This window comes from Balaenoptera physalus (genome assembly GCF_965194825.1).
Source record: "Balaenoptera physalus genome assembly, chromosome: 13".
Lineage (NCBI taxonomy): Eukaryota > Metazoa > Chordata > Mammalia > Artiodactyla > Balaenopteridae > Balaenoptera > Balaenoptera physalus.
In genome coordinates this window covers 25268102-25289200 of record NC_138892.1, presented here as the reverse complement: position 1 = coordinate 25289200, position 21099 = coordinate 25268102, and the positions used below count along the sequence as shown (strand labels likewise).

The following is a 21099-nucleotide window of genomic DNA, read 5'->3' as shown; positions in this document are numbered from 1 at the left end:
GTCTTCCCTGTGGGTGGGGCCTCTCAAAGTTGAGAAAGGCATAGACCACTGCTGTTTGTTGAGGTTCTGGGTATATTAAAAACTGAACAAATGCTAAAAGAAGGGTATAAAACTTGTGGTATATTGTAACATTTTACATTTTAATTGTTAACATACAAAACAATGTGATATTATTGTGCCAGTGACAATATAATTAAGGACCTACAAAAATATTAGTTCTTAGTGCACTTTAAGCAGTGGGTGTTGGATGGGATGTACGGTTAAGGGTATGTGATGAACGCCTTCTACTTTCAACTTTATCAGGCTGGCTCTGTACCTGCAAGAATAAGATCATTTGGCGACAATGTCAGAGCTAAATATGAGGCCTCGTGTGGTGAGGCCGTGCTCAGAGGTGTAGGTCCACTTTCTGAACTTGTCAGCTCAGGCTAAGACCATCACCAAGGTGATGCTATCCACGGACCACCAGCCAAGCCAGCCTTCCCGTGGTGACATCTGGATCTTGTCCTGTGCCCCCCCCTTAACATATCACACGTCCCACCATGGTAAGCACAGTTGTCCATTGGTATTTGTGTAGTACTTACATATAACCTATGCACATCCTCCCATATATATATATATTTTTAAAGAATTTCACTTATTTATTTATTTGTTTATTTATTTATTTTTGGCTGTGTTGGGTCTTCGTTTCTGTGCGATGGCTTTCTCTTGTTGCGGCAAGCGGGGGCCACTCTTCATCGCGGTGCGCGGGCCTCTCACTATCGCGGCCTCTCTTGTTGCGGAGCACAGGCTCCAGACGCACAGGCTCAGTAGTTGTGGCGCACGGGCTTAGTTGCTCCGCGGCACGTGGGATCTTCCCAGACCAGGGCTCGAACTCGTGTCCCCTGCATTGGCAGGCAGATTCTCAACCACTGCGCCACCAGGGAAGCCCCCCATATGTTTTTTTTAAATCAGTTTCTGAAATTGACTTATTGATCGATTGATTGATTTACTTATTTATTAATTGAAGTATAGTTGATTTACAATGTGGTATTAGTTTCAGGTGTACAGTAAAATGATTCAGATATATATATATATATGTATATTCTTTTTCAGATTCTTTTCCATTATAGATTATTACAAGATATTGAATATAGTTCCCTGTGCTATACAGTAGGCCCTTGTTGTTTATCTATTTTATATATAGTAGTGTCTATCTGTTAATCCTAAATTCCTAATTTATCCCTCACTCCCTTTCCCGTTTGGTAACCATAAGTTTGTTTTCTATGTCTGAGAGTCTGTTTCTGTTTTGTAAGTTCATTTGTATTATTTTTTAGATTCCACATATAAGTGGTATCATATGATATTTGTCTTTCTGTCTGACTTACTTCACTTAGTATGATAATCTCTAGATCCATACATGTCACTGCAAATGGCATTATTTCATTCTTTTTTATGGCTGACTGATGATATTCCATTGTATCTCCCATATATTTTAAATCATCTCTAGATTACTTATAATACTACTACAATGTAAATGCTATGTAAGTAGTGGTAAATACTATGTAAATAGCTGCTGGGTGCACAGCAAATTCAAGTTTTGCTTTTTTGAACTTTCTGGAATTTTTTCCCCCAAATATTTTCAATCTGTGTTTGGTTGAATCTGCAGATGCAGAACCCACAGATACTGAGGGCCAACTGTACAGCAGCCGGCTACAGACACAGTGAAGGTTCCTCAAGAAATACGTTGGCTGATGGGCTGATAAATCAAGACAGTGATAAACAAAGCTAAGACATTCAAAAGTATCTTGTAAATATTGCATTTGGGGAAGATAGCTTCGTGACAGAGGTGGGAATGTGCTTGGTGGGATGGCAGACAATGCGAAAGTGTAGGGGGATGTTTAGAAGGACACTGACTCATACATACACAGACAAATACTCTCCCTTTTATATGCAGCCACTTCTCCTACTCGACCTCATCTGGCTTCTGTGATCCCGCTGTCATATGGTCTGCCCCACCACTACCCATCAGTTTTCAGCAATCTGTGCCTCTCAAACCATTCATGGATCATGAAGTCAAATTGGTGGGCTGCAACCAACATTTTCTAAGCAAATAAAACAGGATAGAAAATATCAAAATACATCACACATAGTAAACATTAAAAAAAAAAAAAAAACTATTGTTTTGTGAAGGCTGTTTCAATTCTTTACATGTGTGTATAGGGCTTAGATGTGAACTGCATTTCCTCCTGTGGGTAGGAGTTAAAGTTTTCAATCCGCTGCTCTAGGGGGCAAATTAAAACACCCCAGCCTTCCACTGAGCAGATTCTGTGACTGGGGGCTTCTTAGGCAGAACTGCTGTGAATAAGTACCGCGGAAGGTGAGTTAATGCTGAGAACCATCCAGGACCTTCACAGCATGTCAGGGTCTCAGACATGCTCTGGTCCAATGCCCTCAGCTTACAGTTTGACGAGGGAAGACGCTGAGTCTAAGAAAGGCCGTAGGACAAATCAGCGGTAGCACTTGCACTCCCAGCAGTTTCCCTGCCTCTCCATCCTGGGTTTCTTCTCTTTACTTTGTGTGGTCCTCTATTATAACTCAGCAAAGAATACCAGAAAGGATTTGGGTTGTGGTCAGAAAACCTGGGCTTTAGTCCCAACCCCATCATTTACTGTGTGATCTTGAACACAAATTAACATTTCTACTACTCAGTAGTATCAAATGTAAAACAGGATTCATACTATTAGAGACCAATTGAGTTCATCTATTTAATGACACTTTTTACACTGTGAGGCATTATACACATAATTTTCTAATAATTATTTTTTCTCCTTGAGTATCTATGATATTTATCCAAGAAATGTGTATTGCTGTGGAGATGAAGGGGGGAATGAATGTAATATTACCAAGTCTCACCCCCTCTTAAGAGTATCCACTGACACTTTCTGGGAAGAAGACGCTTCTCCCATTCATTTCACCCCAGCATCTGCTTCTGTCCTCAGAGCCCTCACAGGAGTCTACAGAAATCCTAGTTAATTTAAAGCTAGTTCAATAACACACCCTTGCCCCAGCTTCCTTTACCTCCAAACCACGGGGCCTGGTTCCTGACAGCAGCCTGTAGATGGCGTTTCTCTTCTCCTCCATCCTGGGTTACATCTGTAGTCTCATCAGCCTGTGGGTACACATGAGGCACTATGACCATGGACACCCCACTAATGACATTGTTGAACCTCTACATGCTGATGGGGGTACTCAGTACTGCACCTCCGCTCCCCCGAAACCCAGTCTTCTCTGGTTATTTCTCAGAATTCCAACTGCGGTGTCTTACACGAGCTGGCTGGGTAAACCCCCAGCCCACTAAATTACTCCTCTCTTTCCTGTCCAGTTTCAGAAACAACTGAGAGAGAAAGCAGGTGCCAGGCTGGTGGAGATCAAAATAATCGTCTTATTACTGATAACAGCTAGATCGGAGGATGATCCTCCCATCTACAGACACAGTGAGCTGGCTGTCATTTCGCCCCCGGATTAAACTTACCTACCCGGGCCAAGCTGGAAACCTGCAGGCACCCTCAGCATGGAGAACAGAGACCGTGTGTTCTTGGGACAAGCGGGTTCCAAAAGAGGGGGCAGGTGGGAGCTGAGCCAAGTGTTGCAGTTTCTATTCCTAAACTTGCCAGTCAGAGAACTTCCCTCTCCCTTTCCTACTGGAGATCCTTCCAGACAGAAACATGAAGGCTTATTCCCTCTTGTTCTTTGTTCTCTGGCTTCCTTGTTCAGGGGCTTCCTCATGACTACAAGGAATGTCAGGTTGCATGCCCTCTAATCTCGGTGCTGGACCCCAGGCAGAAGGTGTGCCTGGGTTCAGAATACCCCTAAATTTCGCAGGAAACAACTTCATTTGTTTTGATTTTGCGTCAAAATCCCCCCCTTGGGGCTTCCCTGGTGGCGCAGTGGTTGAGAATCTGCCTGCCAATGCAGGGGACACGGGTTCGAGCCCTGGTCTGGGAAGATCCCACATGCCACGGAGCAACTGGGCCCGTGAGCCACAACTACTGAGCCTGCGCGTCTGGAGCCTGTGCTCCGCAACAAGAGAGGCCGCGATGGTGAGAGGCCCGCGCACCGCGATGAAGAGTGGTCCCCACTTGCCACAATTAGAGAAAGCCCTCGCAGAGAAACGAAGACCCAACACAGTCATAAATAAATAAATAAATAAAAGAACGTGAATTTCTTTAAAAAAAAAAAAAAATCCCCCCCTTGGCTCCAGCCTCCCCAAACAAAGCCTGTCCCCCTATGCAAATAGACCCTTGAGAAGGAATTGAATTATTATGCTTGTGCCTGGGAGCTTCTACTCCCTCTGAAGACCCCTGTGCTACCATCATCTCTGGTAAGCCTGGTCATGGCCCCAGGCCTTCCTTTGCTGCTCTCAAAGCACTATTCTCATTTGAGTTTCAGGATTTTTCAAAGGTGATAATCAGCCTCCAATTTATAAGATTTTTCCACCATTAAGGAGTTGGTCTTGAAATCCCCCGAACCACCCCTTGCCCATCTTTGCCATTAAAGCACAGCATGACCTCCTGCCCATGGGGCATTGCCTGGGTTTCTGTGACTCTGATGCTGTGGGAAAAGAAAGACTGCAGTTTCCTTCAAAGTCTTGCCCAACACCTTCTAGGATCAAAACAAGAGATGAAGTGCCCTGTTTTCTTGATCTACACATTTAAAATCCAAAGCAGCTGTTTACACAGGAACTCTGGGCATCACTGAAAGAAAAAAGGCCCAAGACCATTTGTACCTTTCTGGACAAGTCAGATTTCTATTATGTAGGAAATGATTTTGACCAGTAGCTGGTCAGGACAGTTTCTCAGTTGTATTCATCCTGGAAATAACAACAGTGACTCACAGTTTTTGGAGTTGTGACACCCTATCACTGTGTTTTAATCTCCTTTCCTTTGTAATGCTACAATGTGGATTTGGGGATACAAAGTGTGAGAATACAAAGTATTAATAAATTTCAATCAATTGTGAATTTAAAAAATCTAAAGCTTGGAATCAGTGTTAATTCCTTCCAAATGTCATCAGTTATTCTCCCTCCTAGTGATTGTTCACATGCCTCAGTACTGTACAATATCATTTACAAAACTTCATGGCGTATCACTCCTTTTAGGTTGGCCAAAAAGTTCCTTTGGTTTTTAAGTAAAAATAAAAGACACATTTTTCATTTTCACCAAGAACTTTATTGAACAACATATTCACCCTTTTGTTCCACTACCTTCTGCCATTTGTCAGGAACTTCATAATTCCATCTTCCCAAAACTTTTTATCTTTTTGAGCAAAGAAATGTTCCAGGTGCCTTTTATAGTCTTCCAGGGAATTGAAATTTTTTCCATTAAGAGAATTTTGTAAAGACCAAAATAAATGGAAATCCGAAGGTGCAATGCCTGGTGAATACGGTGGATGAATCAGAACTTCCCAGCCAAGCTGTAACAGTTTTTGCCTGGTCATCAAAGAAACATGCGGTCTTGCGTTACCCTGATGGAAGATTATGCGTTTTCTATTGACTAATTCTGGACGCTTTTCGTCAAGTGCTTCTTTCAGTTGGTCTAATTAGGAGCAGTACTTGTTGGAATTAATCGTTTGGTTTTCTGGAAGGAGCTCATAATAGAGGACTCCCTTCCAATCCCACCACATACACAACATCACCTTCTTTGGATGAAGACCGGCGTTTGGTGTGGTTGGTGGCAGTTCATTTCGCTTGCCCCGTGATCTCTTCCATTCCACATTATTGTACAGTATCCACTTTTCATTGCCTGTCACAATTTGTTTTAAAAATGGAACGTTTTCATTACTTTTAAGCAGAGAATTGCATGGGGAAATATGTTCAAGAAGTTTTTTTTTCCTTAACTTATGTGGAACCCAAACATCAAAGCGATTCACGTAACCAAGCTGGTGCAAATGATTTTCAACACTTGATTTGGATATTTTGAGTATGTTGGCTATCTCCCAAGTGGTATAACGTTGACTGTTCTCAATTAATGTCTTGATTTGATCGCTATCAACTTCAACTGCTCTACCCGACTGTGGAGCATCGTCCAGCGAGAAATCTCCAGCACAAAACTTCGCAGACCACTTTTGACGCGTTCGATCAGTCATAACACCTTCTCCATATGCTGCACGTATCTTTCTTTGCGTTTCAGTTGTGTTTTTACCTTTCTTGAAATAATAAAGCATAATATGCCGAAAATGTTGCTTTATTTTCTGCCATCTTAAAATGGCTACACAAAAATTCACCAATTTTGATAAGTTTTTTTTAAAATGCACACTGATATGACAGCTGTCACAATACAATCTAACAAAATTTTTCCAATTAAGTTAAAGGCAACTAAGTGCTACTAGAGCCATCTTAAAGAAAAAACCAAACGAACTTTTTGGCCAACCCAATATTACTGATGAATTGATTGATTAAAAAAAATTTGTTAGCACTTTTTTTGCAGGCATTTGGGATAATGCTAAGTGGTAAGGTTCAAACCCTGTGTGGTGGGGATGCAGGAGAAATGGGCCATGGACTTCATCTGGTGGATCTTGGAAGACTTCTTGGATGAGGTGGGGTTTGAGCTTAGTCTAAAGGGTGAGTAAGACATTTACAAGGGTTTCATAAGGAGAGAGGTCATCTGGGTGGAGCATTGGAGATACAGAGATTCTTGGACTCAACCTCAGAATCTCAGGGGTGAGGCCCTGGTACGTATGGTTCTGAGATGTAACCAGGGCTGGGACCTCAGGTTTATTCAGAGACCAGAGAAAAGTCTGAAAGGCTGTCTCCGGGGCTAGGAGAGTCCAAGCCAGCTATTCTCCACCTCAGAAGAAGCTCGAATAAGAGGAATTAAATGAAGCACAACAACTTGGTTTCCTCTGAAGATGAAGTTCCTGGATGTGAAGTTTGTTAAAGACACTAAGATTTTTACCCCATATGGCAAGGAAAGGCCTTCTTCGGAATCAGAAAGAAAATGCAGTTAAAACCAAACCAAAAAATGGGGCAAAATCTCATTTGTCTCAAATGGCCTATGCCAGGGGTTGACAAACTTTTTCTGTAAAGAATCAGAAAGTAAATATTTTCAGCTTTATAGACCATAACAGTCTTTGTCACAACTATTCAACTCTGCCACTGTAGCACAAAAGCCGTGTTGGGTAACGCGTAAGTGAGTGAGTGTGGCTCCGTTCCAGCAAAGCTTTATTTATGGACACTGAAATTTGAATTTCATATAATTTTTACATGTTATGAAATATTATTCTTCCTTTGATTTGTTTTCGACTGCTTAAACATGTAAATTCTTATTGTTTACTAGAGCCAGGAGATAGAAACAACCCAAATGTCCATCAACCGATGAATGGTTAAAAAAAAAAAATGTGGTGTATTTACACAATGGAATATTATTCAGCCTTGAAAAGGAAGGAACTCCTGTCACATGATGCACCATGGATGAACTTTTGACATTATGCTAAGTGAAATAAACCAGTCACAAAAAAGATAAATACTGTATATAATCCCACTTATATGAGGTACCTAAAGTAGTCAAATTCATAGAAACAGAAAGTAGAATCGTGGTTGCCAGGGGCTGGGGTAAGAGAGAATGGAGCATTGTGTTTAATGGGTAGAGAGTTTCAGTTTTGAAACTTTTGAAAAGATTCTACAGATCAGTAGCACCACAATGTGAATATACTTAACACCCTACTGTACTGAACACTTAAAAACAATTAAGATGGTAAATTTTATGTTATGATTTTTACCACAATTAAACATTTTTTTAAAAAGAAAAAAGTTAATTCTTACCTTGAAAGTCATAGAAACGTGCAGTGGGCCTGTAGTTTGCCAACCTCTGGCCTATCAATGGCCAGTCTGAGGGCAAAAAAGATGGTCCAAATCAATGCTTCTCAAATGTCCCCACTGAAAGATCTCTAACAATGCAAAAGGGAGAATGCAGACTCCCAGTGGGGTCTTCCTGCAAGTCTATAAAATTATTTTAAATACTCTTTCAAATGAGGTTCATGAAATTTTTTGAATCCTAGTCCATAACACATGTTGTTTTAATGTAAAATTGGCATTCACTGTAAAAATCAGTAAAAACTGATGTTCATGCAGGCTCAGAGAGGGTGAGTGACTTAGTCAAGGTCACAGAGCTAGAACAAGTCAGTATGGGACTGGATCCCAAAATTCCTGATTCCAAATGTATACTTGCCACCTGAGTGGGCTGCCCTCCCATCAGGCTTTGGCTGTCTATTCCCAACTCCTACCCGCATCCCCCTCAACGCTGAGGCAGTCTCCAAAGTACTGAGGCAAACCGCTTTTGAGTTTCTACCAAAATTCATCAATTCATAAGTTTAATACCATCAATTCATACGTTTCATATATTATTTGTTCTGCTATGTTCTAGAATATTTTAGTTTGATACATTCTAAAACTCATTTTTTTTCTGTCCTATCTAATTATACTTCCTTATCCATCTGTATTTTTTTAAACCATCCACAGCATCCCATTCTGTTATACATTATGGAATGTTAAATTATGAGGGAACAAAGAGATTTGTTGTCTTTGTATACCCAACATCCATTTTCTCTTATGGTAGATTATATTATTTGTTCAGAATTCTCCCTTTTCCCCTCCTTTTCCTTCTCCCTGTCCCATTGACTTTAGACTTGGCCCATATGACTTGATTTCTTCACTGGGTTGTGAGTTGACATGAGGGTGTGCTAGTCCTAAGTAGAGGTTTTAAGAGGCCTCCATGTGTCTCCACTCACTTCTCTTGAGCTCCTGCCCTTCCAGAAAGCCACGTGTCCAATATTGGGCCCATTCCTTCAGTGTGGGTCCAAGAATGAGAAAAACATGTGAAGCAAACATGAACCCAGCCAACCAAGACCCATTTGTTGTTTAAGCAAGTCAGTGAGTGTTGGGGTTGTTTGTTACACAGTATTATACTAGCAAAAGCTGACTAATACACTCCTTCTTTTGGAACCAGGGTTTTGATTTTCTTCAGGAGACTCAGCCCCCACCTCCACTCTTCATCTGTAGGGTTTATCTGAGCTGATCCTCCTCCATCCTGCCCAAGCACCCTCCAACACATCACACTGACTAACTCCAATCTCTGGTAAGATGTCTGCTGTTCTTATCAAAGCTGAGAGAGCCTCATTCTCTCTTGGCTGGCAGAAATGAATGACCCTGTCACCTGCTATAAAGGATTCCTGAAGAAATTTCACTCATAACCCATATAATCCTAACTCCTATCTGTTTTATAACAGAAGCATAAAAATAGTGTGGATCATACAATACCAAATGCCACATCTCTTGGCTACTTTTTGATAGTGAGAAGGAAAGCACAAAAAACAAATAGCAGACGTTATGAACTGAATGTTAATGTCTCCACTAAATTCATGTTAAAACCCTAACCCCCAATGGGATGGTATTAAGAAGCTGGGCCTTTGGGAGATAATTAGGTTTAGTTGAGGTCCTGAGGGTGGAGCTCCCATGATGGGATTAGTGCCCTTTATGAAAAGAGACACCAAAGAGTTTGCTTCCTCTCTCTCTTTCTCTTTCCACATGTGTGTATGGAGGAAAGGCCATGTGGGGACACAGCAAGAGGCGGCCCTTTACAAGCCAGGAAGAGGGACCTCACCAAGAACCAAATCTGCTGGCACCTTTATCTTAGACTTCCCAGCCTCCAGAACTGTGAGAAATAAATGTCTGTTGTTTAAGCCACCCAATCTAAGGCATTTATTATAGCAGCCTGAGCAAAGACAGCAGAAGCTGTCTTATGCAAGGTACAGAAGCTGCAGACACCTACAAGTAAAATTTATTCCCCATGCCTTGGGGAAGAGCAGTGTCAGCTCTGAGTTATTCGTTCTAACAAAGAGCTTGGCGTAGTGGTATGGACAACCTAAAACACCAGGAAAACTTAAGGAGGTCTTCATTTGGTCTGGGAAACGCCAAGGCTGCCCATGAGTGTTTCAGGGGTGCCTTAGACAAAGAGGCATTTCTTCAAAACAATTAAAGCCTGATGAAAACATGTACACCTTTTCTCTCTTACATATTAGGAGTCAACAAAGATTTGTTGTGAAGATGTACAATAAAAATCATGAAAGTCACTGGTTTAAGATATGCTTGGCTTTGGTATACACTTTTTAGATAAAGCAACACAGTGTTCTGAAATGTATGTGTGAGATATTTTCTCCCTGAGAAGGAAAATAAAATAAGTTTACATTCTCCCAGTCCACAGCTGGATCATACAGGGACACAGTGAGCTCTGCTGAGTGACAGCAGAAGCCCACTAGGGATTAAAACAATAATCCCTAAAGTGTAAAATTAGCTGTGGAAAATCAAGGGTTGATAAACAGCCCTCTTCCCCATATCTTCTCCTTCTTCTCTACTCCCCTACCTTTCCCCCAGCCCCCCACACCTCATGTTTTCCCACCCTTCTTAGAGGTCTGGTGGGCCTTGTCCCACTTCTCAGTGAACTATCCATGCCAGCCCCAAAGCAAATGCTGCCAGCTGACTGTCCTATGAGTCAGGTGCCCTGACCTGGTACTAACTAGAGTAAAATACAACCCTGCCCTTAGAAGCCCACAGTTAGTAATAGTGAGAGATTCGTAAACAAATAATCAGAAAGGTTGCAGAAATAAGAAACAAATAAGCAAGTGGAGGAGCTCTCAGAATGCCATCCTTTGGAAAGCACTCACGCCCCTGGCTCCCAGGGAAGCTGACTTAATTGGTTTGGGTTGTGTATAGAGATCAATTGATTTCAAAACACTCCCCAGGTGATTCTAACTTTAGCCAGGGCTGAGAACCACCCCAGACGTATTGAATCAGGAACGCTGGCGGTGAGGTTAAAACCTGTGTTTTAACAAGCCCCCCACGTGATGCTGGTGCACGCTCAAGTTTGGGAGCCGCTGGTCTGCGCTGCTAAGGGGTGGAGGCATGGGAATGGAGGGGTCCAAAAGGGGAGCAGTTGGGGCTGGCGCACAGGGCTGGGATGAGGGACTCTTCCACCGGCACCCTCCTCCCTCCTCTAAGCCTCAGGGCAGTGGACAAGCTCTCCCGTCCGAGCCTGGCCTGAGCCCTTCGGGGTGGGCGGTCCTTGAGGGATAGTGTGGTGTGGAGTCCGGTTTTGAGACCACGGAGCCTCCCTCGGAAGCCTCAGTCACTCGGCTCCGTGGCCGCTGCTCATTTCGCTTCAGAGTCCCTTAGCAGGCAGGAAAGGTTGGGCCTGTGACGGGCCATAGAGAACGGCCAGAAAGGGCTCTTCCTGGAGAATCCTGGCTTCCAGTTTACGGCTTCTCATCCTTTTCCCCAAAGTGGGCCCCCTACTCTGAGCGCTGGCTTTTTTTTTTTTTTTTTTTTAAATCCCAGACAGGAACTGTGTCCATCCCCTGACAAAACCCGTGCCTCCTTTTCTGCACATGCAACATCTTCTCATCCTAAGCAATCACGCCCCCACCCACGAGCAAAGCAGCCCTTAGCCCAGAGCACCCGGACCCCACTCCCGATGCCCCCTGGCCCTACAACTCTTCCATCCCAGCTGACAGAAAACAGCGAGTCCAGCGGCCTCCCCACTTCGGGCCTCCCCGCCCAGACCGACCGACCGGGCAGGGCAAGACCCCACTGCTGGGCCCAGCGCGGTCCCCAGCACAGGGACCCCTGGGGGGAAGAAGAGGGATCCCCTGTCTCGCCACAACCCAAGCTCAGCCCCTCGGCGCGCCGGGGGCGGCTTCTCTGCGTTTCTGGCCGAGCTGCCCGCCCCCCCGTGGGGAGGGGCTGCGGCCACGCGGAGTCGCCCGGGGTCCGGAGGCTCCTCCCCGGGGGTGGCCGAGCAGGAAGCGGGGAGCGCGGCGGGCGGGGGCGCGGTGCGGGGCCCCAGGCGGCGGAGTATGCGCGGGCCTCGGCGGCCAGCCCCGGCGCACAGCCGCGGCCGGGGCGCGCGGCGCGGGGCGGAAAAGCCTGTTTACACAGACTGCACACCGCCTGGGGAATAATGCAGTAAAGGAAGTGAGCCGGCTCGGCCTGACTGCTCCAACTTCCTGCTCTCACACACACCAGAGGAAAAAAAAAAAAAAAAAAAAAAGAGGAGCGAGAGAAAGAAAAAAAAAGGGGGAAAAATCAGGATCTCATTACAAGAGCAACAGACCGTCTGCAGACGCCTGTCAGCATGGAAAGTCGGGGACTTTCGCCCGGTTCCTCCTAGAAATTCCCCCGAAGAAGGATCTTGAAAACTCCCCCGCATCTGGGTATGTAGTAGGGTCCGTGCCTGTTGCTCGGACAGTTGCAAAGTTTCGTGGGGGCTTGGTTTTTTCTTTCTTTCTTCTCTCTGGCTTGGTGGGGGTGGGGCGGGTGGGCACCGCGTCGGAGGCTGCAGGCCCGGAGCTGGGGGCGGCCGCGGGGAGTGGGCGCAGCTGGGATGCTCCTGCGCCGGGTCCGCGCGCCGGCCCGGGGGCTACGGCCACCCGGCGATGGCACACCCCGCCCTGGGCTGCGCTGCGAGCCCGGAGGAGGGGGCGCGCGGGGGAGCGGGGGGCGGTGAGACTTGGGGTCCCCCTGGGAGGAACGGTGACTGGAGCGGGCTGCGTGCCTGGAGGCTGGACCACCGCTGACCTAGCCGGGGCTGGGGCTCTCCTCGGGGTGGCAGTGGGCACCGACGCTCGGATTCAGGGAGAGGACAGGGGTGGAGAGGGAAGCGGAGGGCGTAGGGAGCCAAGCCGCGGGGCTGGGGGCCGCGTCCCCTCTCGCTCGGCAGGTGACCCCCGCCCGGGTCCCCGCCCCAGGCGCACGCCCAGCCGGACCTTTAAAAGCCGGTGGAGTCATTACTGGGCATGGTTTTGGAGGAGGACCGGTTAGGAGATGGTCTTGGAGCCCCCAGCACTTTGGGATGGGGCTCTTCAGCTTGCATCTGAATGTTGGCCTGTAATGCTTCCGTAACTTGTTGGGGGAGGAATTACAATTTTGGAGGGCTAAAAAAAAAAAAAAAAAAAAAAAAAAAAATTAGAGGTCTCGGTTTTGTTACGTTTTCTGAACCGAATCGTCCTGAGGACAAGCTGCAGTTAGGCGGCGGATGGAGGTGGGAGAAAGAAATGTTATTTCAGAAACTGCAAAAGGGGCTTTTTAGAAGGAAAAAAAAAAATGAGTGTCGGGAGAGTTTCTGGCTTGTCTGGAAACGGCAAGACTAATTGCCATGCGCTTCCGCTTTGAAACTGGCAGCAGACAGCATCTTGAAAATGACTCACTAGAGGAGCTCACAAAGAAACTGTGGTTTGCTCCTTCTCAGGTTTATGTATTTGTGCCTTTTACAGTTTCCTTTGTAGTGTTCGAGGGGTCACCCGCCCCTTCCCCGCCGGCCCCCTCCCACCCTCCCGCTTTTGGAAGTCCCTGGCGGGTCTTTAACTCCCCCCAGCACCCCAGCCGGGAGGCGGGGGGACGCTGGGGGAGGCAGAGTTGTTTTTGGAGTTGGCTGGGGAGAGGGTTAAAGGGATTCTGCTGCTGCAGGGGGAAAAAGTTCCCTGAATTTTCCACTGGCTGCTGCAGGAAGAGAGAGCCCCTGTAGTCATTGCTAAGTAATGTCTGCACACACACCAACTAATCTCATTAGGAGTTTCCGCTGCTCGGCACAGGAGGGGTTTTGTGCAGCCACTGTCAGCCGGGGGAGCCCTGCGCTGGAGAGGGAGACAAGTTACGGCTTTATTTACTTAGAGGGGCAGCCGCCCAACGAACCTTTTCAGGGCAGCATCTTGAAAACTTTGAAGTCATTTTGGCCATTTTGGATTTCGAACTTACAGGTTTTTCTCTCCCAGGTGTGTGTGTGTGTGGGTGTTTTCTATTGCCCAAGCACCTCAAACCCACCCATCCTCTCGCGTCTGTGCTTCACTCCTGGAGGGGGAGGGCGGAGGTGACGAGAAACCAAGCATGTTCCGGGCATCTATTAATGAGCTCAAATTGATTTCTGAGCCTTACTGCCAAACAAAATACCCTCCAATCTCTCTCCCTTTTCTTCTGTCTCTCTGTGACACACACTTATTTGGGAAAGGTCAATTATGAGTTTCAATTTATGGGGATTATAAAATTACAAATTGTGTTAGGAGGGCACGTGGGTCAGACAGTTAAGAAGACTGTCCCTAAGTGTTTTTGGAGTTTCCAGTAATGATCCTGCCTGCAAAAACCCTTGATGGTCATTCTATGCCAAATATAGCAAAGGCCTTCTGGCCTTTTTTTTAAAAAAACCTTTAAATGTTGGAAATGTGTAGAGTTACTAAAAAGGGTAAAGAATTTTAAGGAACCTGATTGGAACTGTGGGGCTCCTTTATTGACAAGGACACGCTGCTCTCTTGAGGGTTTTTTAAGGTGTCCGTGTTTCTTTTCTGGTGGCAAAGCATGTCCTAAAAACAACCCTAACAGCCCGAGCAGGGTGTGAGTCAGTGGACATGAGTACAGGATGTCCCTAACACCGCACCTGGCACAGAGTAGATGCTCAGTAAACTGTTGCATTGAAAGCTGTGAGTAGGATAACAGAACTTATATTAAGTAGATAAGGAAAAAAGCTTTCCAAAGCCAACATCACTTTGCATGACCATTCCTTAAGGATGAAGGTTGTTAAGTATTCTTTCAGGACTACATTTCCTTCAAAATAAAAAGGGGATAATTATAGTTCTTCATTCTGATAATTTATTATTTGGAATGAATAATGTTCGTTTATATCAATAGTTCTCAACTGGGAGTTATTTTGCTGCCCAAGGGACTTTTGGCAGTATCTGGAGACATTTTGGTTGTTATAATCAGAGGGGGTTCTACTGGCATCTAGTGAGTAGAGGTCAGGGATGCTGCTAAACATCCAATAATGCCCACAAAGAATTTTCTAGCCCAAAATGTCAGGAGTACCCGGATTGAGAAACTCTTGTTTACATTAATGATGATGATAACTTTTATATGCATTCATTCAAGGAATAGGACATTTAAACGTCATCACTGGCACTTTTCTGCCATGTGAATAAGACAGTATGCATGAATTTTCTCTCTTTTTGGTCAGTAATATGTGTGGAATGACATGTAAATAATGACAGTGTGATGGTGTACCTTTGTGAGCTGAATTAGACCATCTCTGAACCTCACTCACTTGGTACTAATGCTTTTTAGACCAGAATGGCAATAGCCCAGATGGGGGAGAGCAGCCCCATTTGAATTTTGAAGTTTGCTAAACATTTATTAAAGCCCTCCTCTTTTTCTTATTTAAAAAAATTTTATTAATTCAAACCTGGTAATGTACAATAACAGTAACTCTGAGATAATATAATGAAATTTATATTTGTAATAACTCTTTAGAACTTTTCCTGAAATCGGTTTTAAAGGGCTTCCAGGCAGTGCGTATAAATTAAAATATTCCTTTCTTAGCTGTCAGGTATCGGATTTTGTGCGTCCTGTGCTACCCAATTATGTATCTATAGGATTCAAAAAACCAATATGGTTGCAAAACATTACCTAAGACAAAACAAACCCAAAACACTTTAAAAAAATTATCTAAGGATGTGACTTCCTGGAGTAAAGTCTTTTTTCCCTGATGGTGAATTATTGCTTACTAATTAACGGCTTTACTCCCTTCCAGTCCCAGGGAATGATTCAGCCATCTTCATGTTTCCTAGACCTGGGGTTCCTCATTAAACTTTGGACAGAGAACCCATTTCTTTTATTCTGGCTGTGACCTGGCTGTAGGCAGCTGGCTTCTGCCCCTAAGGGCCGGTACCTGCACATATAGATGAGTGGTCCTGGTCATTTGTATGAAGGACTCCACTCATGGCAAATTTTTCTGTATGTTTAAGGCAAGAGTATTTTATGTTTTATTATTTATCCATAATTACCCTTTGCCTTCGTAGATTGATGACATATTTGAGATTATATTAGTATAGCAATATTTTCTAAAGGTTAGTTGTTTTTTTCTGTTATAAAAAATATTAATATGAATTATCTTAGGAAGATGCAGAAAACCACAAAGAAAAAAAAATAAACATCTCCCATAATCCCTCTGTTAACATTTTGGTGTATATTTTTCTGGTCTTTTAAAATACATATACACACAGCCGCACATGCACACACATAAAATTTTTAATTGGAGTCACACTATACTTTCTGTTTTGTAGCTTATTTTCAGTTAATGTATCATGTAACACAGTTTAATAACTGGTACTAAGACCAAAATTACCACACATAGAGCTCGTATTTATTGATCTAATAAATGTGTTGACTCAACAGTGGATTGACATAATTTCTACATGAACTTGTTCAGTGTTTTTGTCTCTGTGGCTCCAAGTAATGTTCTAAGAATGCTGCCCTCTTGAAAGACTGAATTCATATGTGCTGTGCAGTTTGGGATTTTGATGAGTTTCTCTATGATTTAAGGATGAGTCATGATCTGCAGTAGAATATCAAGATGTAGTAAAAGGAAGTCCAGGGTGCGACACATCAAAATAGAATGTTCAGTGATGAAAACAGAGAAACTAGGTTAGACCAAAAATACACCTTGAACTTCTCTAACTATAAAGGAGGGAGGAAGGTGCCTCTTGCACACTTGGTGACTCTTAATTATTACTGTTTCATTTTATATCAGTAAAGTTTCCAAACTTTGATATTGGTGTTTGAAGTAGATTTTCAGTTCAAGAGTACTATTGCCCATGGCCAGTTTGAACTGAGATCATGTAGCTTTTTGGTTGAAACCATGGCAGTGAGAACATGAAAACTCCAGTTTTGCCACTTATAGTAGAGCCCCAGTAAATTGAATTATCAGAGTGTGCATGTGCGAACACTGTTTTTGTTTTATTTTTTATTAAGGTATAGTTGATTTACAATATCGTGCTAATTTCAGGTATACAGCTCAGTGATTCAGTTACACGTATATATATATACCTATATATATTCTTTTTCAGATTCTTTTCCCTTATAGGTTATTACAAAATGTTGAATATAGTTCCCTGTGCTATACAGTGGGTCCTTGTTGGTTATCTATTTATATATAGTAGCATGTATATGTTAATCCCAACCTTCTAATTTGTCCCTTCCCACCCCCCTTTCCCCTTTGGTAACCATAAGTTTGTTTTCTGTGTCTGGGGTGCGCTGTTAACAAATCCTAAGGGCATTCAGTCTTTTAAGTAGAAATTTGACTCCCCATTATCCCTACCCACAACCGAAATGAAAATGGCCTTTCATCCATTACTGGAAACTTACATATATGTCAGCAGTTTAAAAGTAAACTTTGAATTGATCATTTCAATAAGTTGTAATTTGGTTGATTTGCCACTAGGAATTACTCATTGACCACTTTATGTGTTTTAATTTACAGTTGCTGGAAAGTAATTATTAAATTAGGAATTAAATGGGATTATTTTATAATTGGCTGTGAGAGTTATTTGCATATTTTTAAAGAAATTAAGATGATGGTTATACTAATATATTCTGATCTGAATTGGACTAAAATGAATTTACTCACATACATGCTTTAAAAAGAAGTTCTAAAGCACACAGTATCCTAAGTCTTTTTAAAGCTACCATATCTAAGAACAATTCCTAATGTTCCAGGTATAAATATGGGAGTGATGGGGTAGGTATAAAACACATGTATCTGATACCTTCTCTTACACTATTTGGTGAGGTTAGGGGTCATTTACTCCAAACAATAGAATGAATCTGAGACTCTTGGTGTCTTTTACTTTCTTTCGCTGTTGTATAACTTATGTACATGAAACTGCACAGATCTTAAACGTTGTTGTATACACCTATGTAATCCCCACCCCCTACCTCTAAGTAGAGAATATTTCCATCACCCCAAAACATTCCCTGGCTATTTTTAATTGTATTATGGCAATTTCATGACTCTACCATGTTATTATACCCCAGAGCACCTGGATAATATACTGCAGTATTTTTATTTAATCTACTTGGTTAAAAATAAATCAGCAGAATGTGTGGATTTCCTCATCATCCAATAAGAGGAAAAATCCCTTCTACAGTACTTAATATCACTTACGCCAACCAAAAGTAATATGTATGCTGCGGGGAAAACGTAGATTCCCTTAAAACCAATTGTGTTTAGAGGATATCACTTAATCTCCCTGGACCTCAGTTTCCCTGGCTGGAGGGCAGAGTGGCTGCAGTAGAGAGGTAGGGACGATCCCTTGCATCCCAAAGTCCTATTCGTCTGTGCTCTTTTTTAGAATAAAGAACTTGAATTCTTCTAGGAGTTGTGAAAGTGTAAAGTGAATGTTTGCTGCCATCCCCAGAAAGCTGACTTTGAGACATATACAGCAATTTTTAAAAACTGTTTTGTGTTGAAATAAGGGATTCCCCTTAAGTTTCCCCTTCAATCCCATGTTGGCCCCTTATTGAATAAGGAACACCTGAGGGAAGGTCAGTATTAGCTGCTGTGCTTCCTTTCCTCCTCTTTTTGTGGTTTGTGACAGGCACCACTCATTTCTAAAGACTCACGACCGCCTCATTCTTGGGGACACCAGTGACTTGTCTCCAGGTTGGGTGCTGAGTAGGCCCCAAGATTTTGATCACCAGGTCAGGTCCCTACTCTATCCTCCTGATAGTCTTTGAAAATGCTGTCCATCTTCCACCGCTGGATCTGAGGGGTCCACATTTCCCCTCACCCCCTCCCTCTGGTCCCGCAAGCTAAAGCAATCCTTCAAGCTAAAGCAATCCTTCAAACACAGATCCGACCTTTTCGCTCCTCTGCTTACAATCTCCCAGTGGCTTCAGCTGGGATAGAGACCAAATATCTTTAATGTAAGCAGCATGCTGTGATTTAGGCCAACTACACTGGCCTTTCCTCAATTCCTCAAATGTGTAATGTGCCCCCTGGCCACTGGGCCCTTCTAAATGCTGTTCTCTCTTATGGGAATCCCCTCCTGGTCCTCCGCTCCCATCGATTTCTCTCACTCCACTTTCGAGCCAGTGTGTAGTCATCTGTCAGGTCTCAGCTCAACCATCTCTTCCCTGGGGAAGCCTTTGCTGGTCCTCCAGACTAGATCTCCCCAGTCATCCATCCCTGGCCTTCGGAGTCCTTGCCACAGGCTTTATTTACAGGTTTCCTTGTTACCTGAATTCTCCCTCTGCAGATTCTTACTATCTAAGCACAGGTACTAAACAGTTTCAGATATATATTTCTGGAGATAGGGCTGGTGTTTCTCATTATTCATTAATATTCCTTATCCAGAACTCAGGAACCAAGTAGATTTGATAGCAGGCTACCCTTTGCTATCTAAAGTCACTGTCCAAACCCTGGAATTCATTAGATTCGGAAACTGAGGGATATCTGTGCGTGTATGTATCAAGATGTGTTTCACATCTGTCTTGCCCATCAGTCTGTAAGCTCCCTCTGGGCTTCATCTGCTATTCTCATCCTTGTGTTTATCCCAGCCCTTTGTACAATACCTGGCATTCGTTGAGTTAAAAGCAATCTGAAGGGGGAAAACTTTGTCACCATAGCTCCTCTCCCCGCATTTTGCCAGTGGACTTGATAAAGCACTTTATTGCTATGCCTAAATCCAACTCTTTCCTAGACAGTCAATTATTTGAATTAATAAGAGGCGTATCCCTTGGTTAAACCAAAGAGACAGCCAAGAAGATCCTGTGTAGAGGATATATCATTTTCCAGAATTTTTGTCCAGATTTGTAGGAAAAGTGAATGTACAGAGATCAGGTGTGTTAACATCTGAGAGGACAAACTTTAGCCCTATTGCTGATATCAGTGTTATACTCAGAATGGTTGGTTAACAGTTAGGTAATTTATAGGATAGTACAGCTTGAAAGAATCTCAATGTAAAGTTCTTTCCATGTTAAAATTAATCGTTCTACAGCAAGCGTCATAGTCCTTTATCAAGACTTCAGTTGACCAAATTTTCATAGCTCCCTTGGACTGAGTTCTGTAATATTCACTGTTGAAATTGCTTCCTCACTTATACTAAAACCTGTGTGTGTAGCTTTTGTCCATAACCTTTTATAATTAATAAATGACATTTCTGATCAAGTTTTAAAATAATGACACTGCCTGTGTGATGATGGAAGGATGAATGATTAAATACCTAAATTGTTTTTGGTTGAGGGCTAGATCTGCTGTTAATTTCACCTGGGTTTTGCCAAGGAGTGGTTTGTTGATAGTCAGACCTTGATTAACCATAATGTGTAATTAAGCAGATTTTTTTTCTCCCTGCGCTTAATTGTCAGAAGAGAGATTAAGACAACCACCACCACCACAACAGAATAAGCCCCAGAATTTATTCCAGAATGTGCTCCTGGGTAACTACAGGGTCTGTCTGTAGGAATTAACTGCAGGGATTCTTACGTTGTCTACACCTGTAAGTCCTCATCATATTCAGAATGGTGATACTGGGGCCCAGAATGATCAGAATGCTCTATTAGCTCTGTTAGGCAAGGGGAAGGGCTGTAGATGTGAGAACAATTTCCTAACACTAGTAGTTAAGAAGAATACATATCTGGTTAATACTCAGTGAACTGGAAATGTAAGTTCCCCACTATCCCCTTACTGGAGTTTGGAAGGTTTGCATTTAGAGGCTAAAATATAAGCCATTGGTTGTTGGAGATAAGCATTGGCAGATGAGAGAGAGAGAGAGAGAGAGAGAGAGAGAGAGAGAGAGAGAGAGTGTGTGTGTGTGTGTGTGTGTGTGTGTGTGTGTGTGTAGTTGGGTGTGCCCCCATAGATGTAGCTACAAGAGCAATGCATGAGTCTACGAGAATGGGACAGTATGTGATCTCAGTGTTTGCTCCTTCTCTGTGGAGTCAGCCTTCTCATGTAGGATTCAAGCCCCACTTCTGTACAGAGGATTAGAGCATAAGGCAATGTTCGCTAAAGCTCTCCATCCCAAAGACTCATTATTTCATTGTGAGAACTCAAGACAGAACTTGGATTTTTGTGATAGTTTTCAGGAGAGGAGAAAGCTCGGATGCCTCATAATTTCAGCAAGCCCCATACAGAACACATAGGAAGGGACCAAACCATTTGGTATTATTTGAAGACTGTATGTGGAGGCGGCTCCTTCATCTTCTTGTATGGTCTTGCGTTTTGAAAGCCTCTGGAATCTAGAATTCATGAG

The 21099-nt window shown here is 43.4% G+C and overlaps 1 protein-coding gene and 1 long non-coding RNA gene across 2 annotated transcripts in view; one reads left to right on the top strand and one right to left on the bottom strand.

The window, feature by feature from the left end:
- Window positions 1-617: 617 nt before the first annotated feature.
- On the bottom strand, window positions 618-11663 carry LOC309640618. The gene is made up of 2 exons (XR_014252309.1): window positions 7799-11663; window positions 618-3148 (listed from the first exon to the last, which is right to left on the bottom strand). It is a non-coding gene; the product is annotated as an uncharacterized lncRNA (long non-coding RNA).
- Window positions 11664-11845: 182 nt separating this feature from the next.
- ELK3 (ETS transcription factor ELK3) overlaps window positions 11846-21099 on the top strand; it is a 69378-nt gene continuing 60124 nt past the window's right edge. Inside the window, exon 1 of the mRNA XM_082419486.1 lies at window positions 11846-12240. The gene's annotated coding sequence lies outside the window, so the exon portion shown is untranslated. The remainder of the gene's footprint in view (window positions 12241-21099) is intronic.